The sequence below is a fragment of the Populus nigra genome, chromosome 5 (genome assembly GCF_951802175.1).
Source record: "Populus nigra chromosome 5, ddPopNigr1.1, whole genome shotgun sequence".
In the NCBI taxonomy this organism is placed as follows: Eukaryota; Viridiplantae; Streptophyta; class Magnoliopsida; order Malpighiales; family Salicaceae; genus Populus; species Populus nigra.
Genome location: NC_084856.1, coordinates 9,106,498 through 9,117,168, shown reverse-complemented (window position 1 = coordinate 9,117,168; position 10,671 = coordinate 9,106,498).

Genomic DNA, 10,671 nt, shown 5'->3' with positions numbered 1-10,671 from the left:
CGTCGGTAGTTTCGTTGGTTTTTGCCGGTTTTCTGGTAGTGAAAAATTGGTTATGGCATGGTTAGAAGGCATATCTAAAGTCAAATTAAAAACGAGATATACTCGTGCTTGAGGTTAAAACTTTATTAAACATGTTCTTCAACAAGTTTTATATTAATGATAAATCTATTACTCTATCTATAGAGTTTGTTTCCAAAGAAGCAAAAGAGCGATAATTATTGTCATTCTTAAAGGAACAACCTAAAGTCACTACATATGCTGAAAAATTAGAAGAACATAAAGCAAATGTGAAATTCAAAGTGTAGTTTTAAGTTAGTCTTAAGATTAAATTCACTAAAAAAGATTTAGAGCGATTTGTTAGAATTGCTCAAAAGGCTGAAGTTGACATCAAAAAGTAATTAAGTTGGGATGTGTTATCCAAAGCCAACGTATCTATGTTGGATCAATCTTTCAAAATTACAAATTCAAATAGTAGTCAAGACTTTATTGTTAAGGATGATAGTCACATCAACTAAATTTTCATCATCTAAAAATATAGTTTCATATGACCTTGAATTTTAGGTCTTGTGAAGTTTTTTCTAGATTATAAAACTCTACATGAATATATTTTTACTAAAATTGGATCTATGATATTTGGAGCAAGCTACCCCATGCATAAATTACAATGTTACATTCAAAGTATCTATTATTTTCGCATGATAATTTCTAACAGTTAACTTAATGACAAGTTTTTTTTTCTAGTAGAAGAGATTAATATGGGGGCATTTTCTTCATTATTTTTTGTATATAATTTTTATTATATTATTTTATTAATTATTAAGACTTTTTAGGTTTTAAGAAGCTCTAAATTAAGAGTTCAAGGTATATTCAAGTAAAACAAGCATAATCTTTTATTTGACTCTTAAATTAGACTAAAATTTTGCCAAAATATTGTAAATGCCTGTTTAATAATGGTTAAATTTTCATCGTTCTTGGAGGTTGGAAAGGCCTTAAAATAAACCCTAAAAGTCAATGTTCTCATAAGTTTTACAACCTTTAGACTATTTTACTATTGAATTTTCTTTATTTCTCTACCGGACTATAACTTTGAAATTTAAAAACCTTAATTTTTATTCACATATACCCCGCACAAATATCACAATTGAATTGTGCATGCATTTCCCGGGGATTCGAACTTCAAGTCAAGCATGCGGGATTGTGATCTAAGAAAGTTAGGTGTGGAGCTGTTAGTTACTTTGCCAAAATATTCAAAGGTTGTGGTTGCGCTACAATAGTTTCAGCTCAGCTTCATCAGGAATTTCTGCATTATAAAAGTCACAGAAAAATTAATACGCTAAGAAAAAAGCTATTTTCTTTATATGGTTCAGTACAACGTTAATGTAATTAATTATTTTAAATCGATAAATCCATAAATATCAAACCAAACCCAAAATAAATTTGTAATTCAATTTAAAAAAATATTAAATAATAAAATTAAACAAAAACAAAAAAATAAATAAAGATGAAAAAGCCAAACATGCGGGCGTGGCAGCCAACACATCTAAGCCCTTTATATTTTTGTTTTCTTTTTTTTTTAGCAATGAAAAACATATCATCCATCCCACTCATTAAAAATAAATAGTAAATGACATTGATCACAGATTATGACCGATGGTCTAAAAATCATACAGTCGCCTTCAAGAGGTTAAAAAAAACTTATTTGATCCATTTTCAGTGAAATAATCTAAGAAACATAGTAGAAACCTTAAAAAATCTATGTTTGGTATTAATTCACCATTTTATTGATTAAAAAATAAAAATTAACTCACATCAAAATAAAATTTTAAAGCTCAATCTATTTTTTTATGCAAGATAAATGGAAAAATAAGATCTACATGAAACTCTCATGAGCAAATAAAACTCATTAACATCAAGAAAGACAAGTTTTGTTATAGAAAAGTGAGTGTTTATCAACTTTTTTTTCTTATTTTTTTAGTTTGGTAACTCTCTCTCTCAATCTTTCATATTTCAAACTTATGGACTCAAATGAAAAAAAAAATGTTTTGGACCTCACCATGTAATTTCCAAAACAAAGAGATTAAAAATGATTTATGACAAAACCCAAAGGCAAAAATTGTGAAAAAGGTGCTGATATTGTTTTTAAATATTTTACTTATATAATTTTAGTCCTTTCATTTTCAATTCTTCTCATATTTTATAATTGGATTTTTTTTGGTAACCAAGCTTGAAAATAATGGTGAGATAAATTTCTGTAACCTAGATGACCACATAAAAAATAGATTAAAATATATAAATTATCAACTTTAAATTTCAATCAATACAATATTAAATGATCCAATTGAAAAAAAAATCAATGACCCGAAAGGTTAAGAAAAAAGATAAATGGCTAGAATTTATACTTTCTTTCATAAAAAAATAAAAGGCATGCTAGTTTTCCTTTCCTCATTTTTGGTCTGCTCCCTTTTAATTGTTTGCAGACAACTAAATTGAATCTTTCTATGTGAAACCAAGGATTAACTCAATGCCTGGTTGTTTTTCCAAGACCTCGATAAATATATAAAACATAAAATAAAAATAAATTATGAATTTTAATCTCCAATCAACATAATATTAATTAAATAATATATAAATTTTTTTAAAAAATCAACAACCAATTAAAAAAAAGAGAACCAAAATAAAATTATAAAATATTGCTAATCCATAGTTGATTACCAGGCTTCTTTATTTTATATATTTTTTAATTTATGTTGCAATGTTTGATATTTTTCTAGCTTCTGCTTTTGTTTTTCATATCTAAAATAAACTATTCTCTTGCTAAAGTTAATTTTATCATGAATTTGGAGTTTATTTAATACTAATATAAATTTTATCTTTTTTTTTCGCTTCAAGTCTCACTCTCTATGTTCCTGTTATAATTTGCATTAGGCTTGCAACTAAATAAACCTCTGCATGCTTGGTTTGCTGATTGTTACTTGAAGGGTTAAAAGTATTTTTCTCTTTTGTATATTTGTTGTAATTTGCATTATCTTCTAGTGTTTTTGTTTTGGTTTAGAATGTCTTCTTTCATGTTGTCCAATAATTCCTTTGACTGCCGTAAGTTCAGCATTTGAATGTTCAACATCATTTTCTTTTTCCCTATATACTCATTTAATAATATAGAAAATTAAGAATAATGAGGGTGAAGGGAATGTGTATGTGTATAGCCTGTGCATGCGTTGGCTATAAATTATATAGCCTGACTGGTTCTAGCTGTGAATGCCTTGGCTTTTATGTGGCATGGTTTGGTATTTTTTTATGGCTAAGACCTGGCTGGCTTTGTATGGGTATTTATAGCTCTGAGTGGTCAAGGATGCGATATGATTTTTTTCTTGTAACTGAGTGTATTCATACGTACATATAAATCTTGAAATTCTTTCATGGAGAAGAAAACATATTATTATTGGAATAATTCCAGCCGCTTGGTGCAGAAAGCTTTGTCTCAAGCTCAATATCATGGTCTGTGTAATAGTTGGAAATTGATGTAGTTTCTTTCTTTTATTTCTAATTAATTGGTCATTGAAAATTATTAAACAACTTAATGGTCTTTTAATTCCTAAACTTAAGCTGTTTTGCTAAAATAACACTTAATACTTGGTGTTGGTGGTAACATTTTATGGATATTCATGATTTTTTGAATTTATTATTGTTTTCTAAATATTTATGATATTTATGGATATGAGAACCATTTTTCGCAAAGGCAAATCCGTGATAAAAACAAAAAAGTGATTCAACATAAGAAGAATATACATCAACATAAAAAAGTTCAAGTAATATCTTATTCTAATTTAGAGTAATGTACAAGAAATAATTTTCAATTCTAAGTCACAATTTTAAAATGTATACATCATAAATAATCGATGACAACATAACTAAAAACTTGTTTATAAAAAAAACCATATAAATTATTTTAAAAAATAGAGATAGCATAATTACTTAAAATCAATAAGATATAAATTAAAATTCTTAAATGTTGGTTAAATCACATTCTTATTTAAATTTAAAAATAATTGTTTCCTTCAGTTGAAAACTTTTCCTGATAAATATACTTATTATTAAGATATACACAATTGAGATGTTGAAAATTATCCAACATTGGATGAGAACAAGAAAAATGGATGGATTATATACAATAATGTATCCACCCTATTGAATCCAACTAATTCGAGTTTCATAAATCTCAGCATCACTGGAGCCTTACATAATCGTTAATTTTAAGGCTCATGAGACTAGTCAATATGTGCACAATCTAACTCAGATATCCACATTAAAAAAAAATTATTTATATATGTAAGCATTTGCACGTAAACATGTGAACAAATTCAAGTGACGTACTAATACAGAATTAAAAAATATATATTTTTTAATAACTTTGTAAAAATGTATAAATTTAAGAGTTATATGTATTATCACCATTCCATAACATTGCTAATTGACCAATCTGATCTCACTTTTGTTTTTCTTTGTTTACAGTCGATATAAATATTCTCCTAAACCTAATATGTATGAAAGAAAAAAAAATATTATGGAAAAAATATTTTTTATTTTTTTGGTAAATAAAATTTGAAGTATCTAAAATTGATTGGAAGATTAACTTGCTATTTTACATGTATTTTCCTATTTACATTATATAATTGTCTAGTCGACAACAAAAAAATTATTATATATCATATCATAATATCATATGAGAATATTTATTCGTAACTTTTATTACATTGGCTGTTCTCAACATAAATATATGTTCATGAACTTTCAAAAAAAAATTATTATATATTTTATAAATTAATAATATAACTAAATAATTGTGTGGAATTAAGATTATTAAAAGACATTCCGTATTTCAGACAGCTTAACTACAAAATCGCTTAACACAACCCTTATTGTAATTGGGCCTACAATTCGTTATGGAGTTTTTTCATGATCAAATTTTATTAAAAGATTAAGAAAATTACAAAAGTCAAAAAGAAATGACTTGGACAAGATAAGATCTACGTACAACACCATAAAACTTTGAGAAGCTTGACCAAGGAAAGCCATGCTGCCTATCTCTTTTGTGTGTTTTAAAAATATTTAAAAAAATTATTTAAAAAAATTATTTTTTATTTTCAATTAATAATTATTTTTTTATTTTTAAATTATTTTAATAAGCTGATTTTAAAAATAATTTTTTAAAAATAAAAAATATATTATTTTAATATATTTTTAAATAAAAAATACTTTGAAAAAAAATTATAATCATATTTCTAAACAGGCCCAGGCCCTTAAGACCTCAGCAAATAATAAACCTAAAGGCTTGTTTGAAAGTATGATTAACCATTTTAATTTTTAAAAAACCTTAATTGTTTGGGAAAAAAAATCCATGTTATTGATAGATAATTTGTAAAATAAAATAATAATCATAAATTGAAAGTTTGTCAAAAAAATAAAATTTCCAATCATAAATAGACAGTACAATCCTTTTTTTATCTTTATAATATTTAGATAACAATTGACCTAGGATTCATTTATTTGAAGAAGAGGAAAACAATGAATGGTAATGTGCAACGAGTCGCTAGTCAGGGCATCTTTTTTCTTGCGAAAGATTAAACTCTCTCTCTTGCAATAATTAAAGTGAGCTGCTTTAATTTGGTGTCCAAAACTTCATAAATAAATATTACACAAGTAAAAAAAAAACGTATGATTAGTTTATTATTATGCAAACATATAAAAATATGATAATCATATAATAATCATTACAAAATCTAGCATTCATTTTATGCAAGTGTTAAAATTATGAACAAAATTAATTTAGAATATTTTTTGAAGTCCTTAAAAGATATCCAATCTAAAGTTTTGTTGCTGTTAAAAATTAATGGTTTGTTCTTAAAACTTTATTATTTCTCATTTGGTGCAAAAGAACTGACTTCAATAAGTCTCTCAGGATTTTAACAACTTCTTCTTGTTTAGGTGCACTATTAAATAAGGTTCAATGAACTTAAAAGAATGATACTCAATATCCCTCTACAAAGACCGAATATAAACTCCAGAGTAGAAGGAAAAAGTTGAAGAACAAGTTTAGAAAAAATTCAACAAAAAAAAAGAACTCAATAAATTTCATATAACTTTTCACCCATCCAAGACTCCTATTTATAAAACTTGAGAATTTCTCATTATTCATGGATGTTTATTAATTATGATGAATGTTTGTAGTCCATGAATCACTCATAATAACATTCATTATCATCATATAATTAATATATTAGTTAATATACTAAAATATTTTAGGGACTAAAAAATTATTGATCAAGTAGGGATATATTTAATTGAAAATATTTTTCTTTAACAAAACCCAAGCCCAAACTCATAATTAAGCCCACAAACCTACTGTCCAAACTACAAAGCTATTTTATATTTTGAAATTTTTGTTATCCAAAGGTTAATTGAAAGCAATTTCTCATTCAGCTTTAATTGGTTTTTAAAACATGTTAATATATTATGTTCAAGTACTCATGTTGGATTATAAAATTCAACATGGTTTTAACCCCAAATATGAGTGGACCTCATATATAATTTGACTTTTAAAATTTCTATTTCTTATTTTATAAACTAATTTCAACAATGTCCCACATGAATGGAAGTTATTTGACCAATACGAAGACTTAAAGAGTCTGTAGAGAGATATTGATTTGGTAAATTACTATATCAGGAGATGTATCTTTTAGCTTTGAACATTTCTTAGTAAAATATTATTGAATTTACTCACTAAGTAGTGAACGTAATGTCTTGAACTATTCATCTTTTTATGTAAATCAAGACAATATCACTTGCATAATTCTCCACCTTGACTTTTCTTTGGTTCTCATTATTGTATTCATTTTGGCATTGAACAACTCATGGTTTCATAAGTGTTTTAGAGATTTTAGCTTTTTAAAAATTTTCAAAGAAACAATCATATATCTTTCATTAAGAGTATTATGTTATATTTCAAATGGTATACCAAGATATGAAATCATTAAGAGCATAACTCAACATTTATCACGCTATAGCTAACACCACTTTCATTATAGAAATATGCAAGAGATAATAATTTCTAGGTGCTACTGCGAATGTTATATAACTTAGTTTTTCATTTAAACCTAGAACTTGGGATCTCTAGTCAACTATGTATTATTACCATCATTACACTCTTTATTTTTTAGAAGCTTTAAGTTCATTCCCCTAAAAGAATTATATATAAGCTCTTTCAATAAACCTTTATTTATCATATCCAAAATATTTTCCTTTGACTTTACATAATTAATGAAAATAATTCCATTTGAGAATGAATATTTAATGATATTATATCTACGATGTATATGTGTAGACTTCATGTTATGCATACTACTTTGTGCATTTTCAATTGCAGACTAATATCACGATGGATATAAATTGTTGGCACTGGTTTAGGCCAATATGGAATATGTTTTGAGAAATTTCAAAGTCACTTGGCTTCCTCTCTAGCTTTATCAAGAGTAATAAACTTTGATTTCATCTTGGATCGTGCAATACATATCTGTTTAGAGAATTTTCATGACATAGTTGCTCCATCAAGTATGAAAATATATCCACTAGTAGATTTTGAATTCTTAGTATCGAATATCCAATTGACATTACTATACCCTTTTAGTACCATTGGGTAAGCAATATAGTATAGTCCATAGTCCAAAATATATCTCAAATATTTAACTACTCTTTTTATTACTATCCAATTATCCATACTCATATTACTAGTAAATCTATTCAGTTTGCTAACTGAGTAAACAATATCAGATTTTGTGCAGGTTTTGTGCAGTTTATAACATACATTATACTTTCAATTATTCAAAAAACTCTAATTGTTTTATTTTGTTACCTTTATTATTAGAAAAATACAAACTTATATCAATTGGTATTTTAATAATGCTATTGTTACATTTAAAAAATTTATCAAGAATTTTCTTAACATAAATAATGATATTATGATAATCAAGGTTGTTAAAATCGTGATTTTGACACGGCACGGAAAATGCAAAACAAACTCGGATCGTAAAAACGGATCGTAAAATCATAAAATCATAAGAATTTTTAAAATACATTAAAAAAAATCATGCTTTAAATAAAAATTCATACATAGTTCAAGCACCTTAAAATACATGTTTCAAATAAAAATTCATACATAGTTCAAGCATCTTAAAATACATGGTTCAAATAAAAAGTTATACATAGTTTAAATATCTTAAAATACTTAATTTAAAAATAAATGCATATATAATTTAAGTAAATTTTCATTAATTAATAATTAATAAATTTAAAATAAACAATATAATGATAAGTAATTTAATAACCAACTCAAATCAATACTGTAAAGCATTTCTACCTCAAGCACCTTTACCAACATCTGTAAAGCAAACCTGACCATTTGAAAAGCATCAGTGCCAAACTTCACTTCATCAAATATAAACTTGATAGTGGCATTTTTACCAACACCCAGCAACACAACCATGAACCAACACCTGTAAAGCATTTCTAGAACTTCACTTCATCAAATATAGAATTGATGGTGGCACTTTTACCAACACATGTCTTTCCAAGAACTATAGTTGTACAAGAGAAATCGAGGGATTCCTACCTAATAGCCTTAAGATGCTCTGCTATGGCATTGACACGATCAAAACCAGCAACACGACCACCATTTCTACCTCGCAGCTGCTCAGCTTATCCCAGTTTATATAAAACCTGTGCAACAACAACATTATTGGGAGTCTGCCCAAGTCTATGTGCAAGCCGTAAAATTTTCACCCTGATCATCTGAAGTGTTTCACGCGTCTCATCAAACTCTTCTGATTCCCTGTTTATAGGATCTTCAATTTGTTGGGATTGCGTATGAGAAATAGTTCCATTAGTACGAAGTTGCGAGGTTGCCCTAGGTGCAGGTTCCAATAATGGTGCAGCGCATCCAGGTCCAGCTGGACGAGAAGGTGAGGGGGCTTCACTCAGAGACTTTGCAGATGAAGATGCAATCTCAGAGTGAATAATTTTTGTTAATTTTGTCAAACTCGGTAAATGGGGTCCGAGTTTACCGAGTTTTACTGAGTTTAACCGAGTTTGACTGAGTTTAACCGAGTTTGCTGATTTCTGAGTTTTTTACCCGATTTTGCACGTTATATCTGAGTTGACTCGTAAAATCGTATGATTTTATGAGTCAACTTGTGAGTTTAACAACCTTGATGATAATATTAATTCATTAGATGTCTAAGAAATGCTTATTCCTAGTATAATATCTGCAACACTCAAATCTTTCATGTCAAACTTGTTAGTAATATTTTCTTAGTAAACTTGATTATATGATCATTGTTGTCTAAAATTAACATGTCAATGACATAAATTTTATTTGTGTTTTTCATATAAATACATACTTCATTGATTTTAAACTCATCCGACAACATAAATTTGTTAAATTTTTCATGTCATTATTCATGAACTTGTTTCAAATCATATAATGATTTGACAATCTTAAAGACTTTTCTTTTATGTCCATTAACAACAAACCCCTCAAGTTGTTCCATATAGACTTAAAAAAGCTATTTTTATATCCATTTGATATATTTCAAGCTTATGAATAGCTACAATGACTATTAACATTTATATAGAAGTTATTCTTGATACAAGTGAATAAATATATCAAAATAATTCACTCTTTTTTATTGTTTAAATCATTTCACAACAAGTCTAGCTTTATATTTATGAATAGTATCATCGACTTTTATCTTTCTTTTGAAGATCCATTTGTGACCTAATGGTTTAATTCTAAGAGAAAAGGTGCTAAGGTTGCTTATGGTGGTGATAAGATGGTGCCAATAAAAATAAAAGAAAATAAAAAAAATGCAAGAGTGCATAGTAATCTATTTCTAAAAATGAATTTATAAATGCACATGCATACATAAAAAGGAGAAAGTACAAGTTTATAAAATGAAGCTAACGTGAATGCAACCCTAGTAAAAACAAAATACAACAATAACCATGCATGAATAGTGTAATATGCATTTTTTGAATAGTAAACTAGTGCTACTCGTGGGATAAAAAGAAAAAAAGGAAATGAGATAGGGGCTCACCTTAAGGGTAGTTCCAAACAAGAAAGAGGAGGTGTTAGGGTTGCTTCTAGTGGTAGAAAAGACGGTGATGCTCATTGTGAAGGAGGGGTTTTGGGGCAATTTTTCCTGCTAGATTCTGATGGGAAAACTTGCTCCCCCCACCCTCTCATTTATTTTTATTTTCTTTATCACTTATTTTTTCTTACCTCCTAGATCACACAAAATCCATTTTAATTAGCTCAAAGTCTTTTTTGTTATTTTCTCTCTTCTTAGGTTCCTTTCTCTCTCTTTAGGTTTTTTTCATCTTTGTTTTCTTTTTTCTCTTCTTTCCCTCCTCATTTATCACCTCCCAGCTCAAACTAACCTCAACACACTCTCATTTTCTTTCTTTCTCTTTCTTGGCTTCTCTCTCTAACTTCAGGGTCTATCCCCCCCTTCCTCTTTTTGTCTTTTTTTATCTACATCTTGGCTCTCACAAACTTCAAAAACTCAGCTCAAAACTTTTTTTTCTCCTTTCTCTCTCTTTAATATTTTCTCTCTCTAGCTC